Source organism: Nerophis lumbriciformis, linkage group LG24 (assembly GCF_033978685.3).
Source record: "Nerophis lumbriciformis linkage group LG24, RoL_Nlum_v2.1, whole genome shotgun sequence".
Lineage (NCBI taxonomy): Eukaryota > Metazoa > Chordata > Actinopteri > Syngnathiformes > Syngnathidae > Nerophis > Nerophis lumbriciformis.
This window is the reverse complement of record NC_084571.2, coordinates 3,937,517-3,944,727: the sequence shown is the minus strand read 5'-3', so window position 1 is coordinate 3,944,727 and position 7,211 is coordinate 3,937,517.

Sequence of the window (7,211 nt, the reverse complement as noted above, 5' to 3'; positions counted from 1 at the left end):
CTGCATTTGACCCATCCCCTTGTTCATCCCCTGGGAGGTGAGGGGAGCAGTGAGCAGCAGCGGTGGCCGCGCCTGGGAATCATTTTTGGTGAACCCACCCCCAATTCCAACCCTTGATGCTGAGTGCCAAGCAGGGAGTTAATGGGTCCCATTTGTATAGTCTTCGGTATGACTCGGCCGGGGTTTGAACTCGTAACCTACCTATCTCAGGTCGGACACTCCAACCACAAGGCCACTGAGTAGGTTGGCAACAGAGCTGTCATTTTTTTTTTACAATAAAATCTATAGATTTTCTTTACAGTGCGCACTGTAAAAAAAATGGCAGCTCAGTTGCGCGATTTTACTGTAAAAATAAAAGTGGTAATGTTTTTACATTTACAGCAATTCGGTTTAAAAAACACCGTAAATTGTACGGTAAAATTCTGGCAATAGATCTGCTAGGTCTTTTTTTTTTACAGTAAAATCTTACAGTGCGCTGTAAAAAAAACAAACTGGCAGCTCAGTTGCCGAAGCTTTAAGGTATAAATGGTATGTTTTTTAAAGTTACAGTAATTCAGTGTAAAAACAAAAAAAAAAACCATAAATTTACGGTAAAATTATGGCTGGCAACGTAGCAGCCAGTTTTTTACCGTAAAATCTACAGGGTTTTTTTTTTGCCAGTAAAAAAACCTGCAGCTCAATTACTAGATTTACTGTAAAAAATTAAATTGCTAATGTTTTCATATTTTTAGGAATTCGATTTAAAAACCACAGTAAAATTGTATCGTAAAATTCTGGCAACGTTGCTGCCAGGTTTTTAAAATAAAACGTAAAATCTGCAGATTTTTTTTTACAGTGCGCTGTAAAAAAAAAAAAACTGGCAGTTCAGTTGCCAGAATTTTCAGGTAAAAATGGTACTGTTTTTCAAGTTACAGTAATGTGGTGTTTTTTACACCAAATTACTGTAACTTGAAAAACATGGATGGATGGAAACACCGTCAATTTTACAGTAAAACTTTGGCGGGCGACTTAGTTTGTTTTTTTTACCATAAAATCCACAGATTTTTTATACATGGCAGCTTAGTTGCTCGAGTTTACTGTAAAAATAAAAAAGTAACGTTTTTAAATTTACAGTAATTTGGTTTTAAAACCATTGAAATTGTACGGTAAAATTCTGGCGACAGCACTGGCGGGTTTATTTAACTGTAAAATATGCAGATTTTTTTAACAGTGCACTGAAGAAAAACAAATTATTTGCACTTTGCTATTATTAACTTAATTTTATGCAAAAAAAAAAGTAATGCTAATATCAAATATCAATAAACTGTGTTATAAAGATAACACAAATTAAAGCTGCGAGCGGGGTTTACAGCCTTATTTGTGACAATTGTGTGACATTATTAGATATTCTGTATGCGCTGATCGATTGGCCATCGATGCAGTATCGGCCCATTTTCATGAAACAGTATGTGATCGCCATTAATGCCTTATAATTCCGATCCCAAGCGCTGATCCCCTTTGGCTGATATTGTATTTATTTTGAGTCCCCTGGTTGACTAGATAGCAGCTAATTGTGTATCTCTCTACACAGTTCATACAAATCACCTTTATTTATGCAAATAAACTGCTTTTTTTTAGTATCTTAAAGATCGATATCAAGTATCAGACCAAGGGTAATTGCAGTGCATGATCGATACTAGAGTGATCAGGTAGATATTTTTATTTTCTTCAATAATTGTTTTAACATTTTTGTTCATGTTTAAAAATGTAGGGGGAAATTCCTTGGACACAGGAGGACTTTGAGGGCGAAAAGGATTTAAAAGAATAGTAGATAATTTTTGTGTATTATTTAATGTGTTTGGCTCAAATAATTGTATGTAATAAAAAAGAATAAGGAAGTAGTGTCACATGGTCAATAGCCCTCACCATAAATAAATAGAAACATTTAAAGTTAACACGTGATCGATATTGGTATCGGCCGATATCACTCATGGATATCCCAGCACCCCCCGCGACCCCAAAAGGCACAAGCGGTAGAAAATGGATGGATGGATGCTCGGCAATATGTCGACTGAAAAAAAAAAAGGGAAGGCTCAGCTTGAATGAGATAAGTTGAGGAAGACGAGGACATGAAAGGAAAAAAAGAGTAACAGATACCAGCAGAGCGGCGCCATGACTCAGCACCTTTGGGTCCAAAGCGAGCGTGAAAGAGGACCAGCGGATGGTCCAGTCTGCGTGTCAGCAGGAATCCTGTCAAGCCAAATAAAAACAACATTCCACGCTGAGGTCACATGACCAACACATGCAGGACGGTGACGGACGCGGCTTGTTATCATCATATATTACATCATGTATTACTTTATACTTACTCACTGGATCCTTCTTCTCTTTTGGTTTGGCTAAAAAACACTTTTCAAGCAGCACACAGTTAATAATACAAACAATCATATAAGGAACATCAGCTGACAATTCCGATACCGATCATGCATGAGAGAGATCAGCCGATAACAAGCACATGTATCAGTGTACATTTGTGTTGCCACTATTAACAGTGAAACAATGTCAACACAATATTTAAACTAATTCCTTATTTTATTTTATTAAATATCTATTTTATTATTCATTGATCAAAACAAAGTCAATAGTGTATGGAGGTTAATTTGTTTTTGTATTAATTATTTTATTATTTTTATTTTATTATTATTTGATAAATTATTACAAAAGCTTTTTTTAGACACTGAATTTATGGAACTGAATTTTTATCGTTTGAATTTTGTGAAGTAATTTTTTTTTTTTTTACAACAAATTATGCTGAAAACTTAGTTCAATAAAAATGTTCAAGCCAATTTTGTGTTTGAACCTTTTAACCTGCCCATTGTACAGCACTTTGGCTACCCTTGTGGTAAATTTTAAATGTGCTTTATAAATAAAGTTGATTTGATTTGAAAAATCAGTTTGTTAAAATACAGTTGCTGCTTTTTAATTCAATGTAAAAAAAACAAAAAATAGTATAAATATTCAGTGTAAAATTATTCAGTGCCAAAAAAAATTGTTGGATAAAAATTCAGCGTCAAAAGAAATGTGTGTATAAAATTCTGTGCAAAAAAAATTTGGTGCAGAAACATTCAGTGCAAAAAAAATTAACTGCGACACGCATTCTACACAGTAAAAAAAAACAGGCAGCTATGTCGTGTAACCTTTTTTAAATTTACAGAAATTTGATGTAAAAACCACCGTAAATTTTACGCTAAAATTCTGTCGACGCAGATGCCAGATTTTTTTTATTGTAAAATCTGTGAGGTTTTTTACAGTGAAAATCACAGATTTTCTCATTTTAATTTAAAAATAAAATTTGTTTTAACTATAAAATGAACCAAAAATATGACTTATTTTATCTTTGTGAAAATATTGGACACAGTGTGTTGTCAAGCTTATGAGATGCGATGCAAGTGTAAGCCACTGCGACACTATTGTTCTTTTTTATTTTATTTTATAAATGTCTGTAATAATAATGTCAAAGAGGGATTTTTAATCACTGCTATGTTGAAATTGTTACTAATATTGACACTGTTGTTGATGATAATAATTTTTGTTTCACTACTTTTAGATTGTTCTGTGTCGTGTTTGTGTCTCCTCTCGGTTGCTCTGTTTGTTACTATTCTGGGTGTTGCTGGGTCGGGTTTGGTTTTGAAATTGGATTGCATTATTATGGTATTGCTGTATATTGTTTTGTTGGATTGATTAAAAATAAATAAATAAATAAATAAATTAAAAAAACAAAAAAACTACTCCACACTGTGTATGGATATAAACACTTGGCTGACAGCTGAGGACCAAAAAAAAAAAATCAAAGTATCAGCCAGCGGGAATCTTGTGATCGGCGTTGAAAGGCTTCTAAAAATGTGACAAAAGTACATTTTTCAACAAGTATTTATTGAGGCACTGCTTGTGTACATGTGACCCTGTCATGAAACTTCCTGTAAAATACATTGGACTTTGCACTGCAAGTCGTTTTTTTGTTGATACACTTCAACGTACATAAACATAATTCATTTTTAAAAATAGCTTGGCTTCCTTTGTTCCTACCCGGGGTTTTATTTTATGGGCGGAGCCTCACCCACCACAACATTAGGTACACCCGCATCGAATCATGTCGGCGAAATATGAGCAAAAACTTTATAATGCAGTGTAGTTGTACACCAAATTTTTAAATTCATCCTCTGAACCAGGGCTGGGCGATAAAACAACATCAATATCGCGATAAACACGTTATTGAGATCAGCAAAAAAAATTTTTTTTCTGCAAAGCAAGGTTGGTTGCATGAACAAAGGCACTCGCTCTCTGGTAACCGAGCAACAGGAAGTGATCTCTGATCAGTTTGAGTGACACGCTAACAACCAATCAGGTAACCGTATCAACTATCACGTTTGGTTGCGCCATCTTGATGTGCGGTGGTTGATTCTTTGAAGAAAAAGTAAAAATGAATAAATTGTGGATAAAAGAGGAAAAATCACCTCGACGGTATGGCAGTTTTTTGTATTATTTCAAAAGGACTGTAGTCAGACCAATGTGGTCCGCGCTCGTCCCCACTAAGACCTTAGCCGCGCTCACCCTTTAGAGCACAGCTGTAACTTCCTGGCACTAAACCTGCAGAAAATAGTTCTCTTCAGGTTTCTCTATGTTTACATTTTCACACTTTGCACAATTTTGTTACATTTTATTAAACATTTCTTACATATTCCTTTTTTTTGCAATAAATAAATCTGAAATACAAATGTGTACATTTAAAATATTTTTCTCCTGGGTCCTTATTTTCATCATAAACAATATAGACAATTATTGATATCGACCAGTACAAACACTGATATCGTGATATAGTTTTCAGCCTAATCGCCCAGACCTACTTTGAACTAAACATTATCGTCATTGCAAAGGCACAGTAGTAAAATAGTATTGTGTACCTAATGTTGCGGCCGCTGAGGGTCTTGAACCCCCGGGGGGTCGAACAAAGTCGTCAAACGGCAAACTCCTGCATGCTCTTTATAATCATATCTGAAAAGTAGAGAAGTAAAAACACATTAAAAAAAAACATGTTTTTTTCGCCAGTTTCCTCCAGCTAACAACACACATTTGTCAACCATGAATGAAACCGTCGTCTAAAAGTAGAAATTATTCAAACGTGTTTGCCCCGGCCAGCCAGAGTTTGTTGTCCACATACAAAAAATAAGAGTATAAAAAATATATATTCACACATACACATATTTAACTGGCACAGGGGGCATAAATAAAAGACTTTTCACATTTGAAGTAGAGAAAAAGTGTAATTTAAAAGTGCATCTGATTATAAATTGATAGTGAAACCTTCCTAGTGAGACGTTTGATCTCAAGGCTTGGATGTGGTTTTTGACCACAAATAAAAAGCTTTTTTTGCTGTCATATAAAAAAAACAAAACATAAGTGCGCTTAAAGCAGGGGTGTCCAAAATGTTCTCCACCAAGGACCGCATAGTAAAATAAATTACAGCATGCGGGGCCAATTTAATTGAGTTAAATATTTATATAATATAGACACACTCACGAATGCTCAAACATCAATAAATTAGAATATCTTAAAAATATATATATATTTTAGAAGTTCAATTAAAAAAATGAATCCCTTATATTCCGTGATTAAAATCAATTTGGTGCTACTTGTTTGTTCTCGCTCTTAAACACATTATAACGGGACTTGTTGTTACAATTCTGTACAGTAGAGGGCATAGTGACTTTGCGACTTAACACACCTTGGTCGCACCTAGTCTGCCAGAGCATAAGAAAACATAAGAGGAGGGATTAGTGTTGGCAATTTAAGAATTTTGGTTGCTATATTTAGCAAGTGTTAGGACCACTCGAGATACATTTTTTAATTGGTATGTTAGTCAGGACTGAACTACAGGAAATCAAAATAATTTTGCAGGATATCCTAATTTGTCGAGACATGATTTTAATATTTTTACTAGTAGGGATGTAACGGTATAAATGAGAAACCGCAGTAAAACTCACGATGGTTAGCACTACTGTTTCATACTAAAATTATCTTAAAACCGTGACTATGCGCAATTTGGTAAACTCATGGACTGGGTGAAACTACACATTTCCTGGAGAAAAAAAAGCTACCGCGGTTAATAGGGGTGTGAATCTTTGGGCATGTAACAATTTGATCCGATTTCTGGGGTGACAATTTGATTCAGAATCGATTCTCAACTCAAACCGATTCTCGCAATGTATCATTTGGTGTAATAATATAATGGAACTTTTTTTAAACAGGTTAGAATCAAAATCGATTCTCAACTCAAACCGATTCTCGCAATGTATCATTTGGTGTAATAATATAATGGAACCTTTTTTTAAACAGGTTACAGGTTTCATAGAGATGGCCTTTAAAAATAATATACCTGTATATACATATATATACACATTTATACATACATACATATATATATATATATATATATATATATATATATATATATATATACACATACATATAGATATGCATATATACATACATACATATATATATAAATACATATATAAAGTATATATATACATATACATAAATACATATACATACATATATGTGTATATATATATACACACACACATATACATATATGTATATACATATATATATGTATATATACATACATATATGTATATATAAATATACATATATGTATATATAAATATACATATATACATACATACATGTATATATAAATATGCATATATACATACACATACATATATATATATATGTATATATATATACACACACACATATATATATATATATATACATACAGTATATACACACAGTATATACACACATACATACATACATATACATATATATATATATATATATATATATATATATATAAATAATGAATCGATTTCGAATTGGGATGAATAAAAATCGCGATTCAGATGTGAATTGGGTTTTTATTGCGCACACCTAACGTTCTTTGCTAACTAGCAGCAAGCGCGTTGATTGCGAGCAAGCAGCTAGCGTCTCTAATCACAAACTAACGCACTAATCGCTAGCTGATAACTCGCCCCGCTAATCGCAAGCAAGCCAGCCTAAGTGCTAATATGAATACGAGACACATTAACGGCGTTCCCCATTTAGAAACGACATACCACATCTAAACATTACTGAGGAACTAAGATATTTGATCGTGCACATCTTGG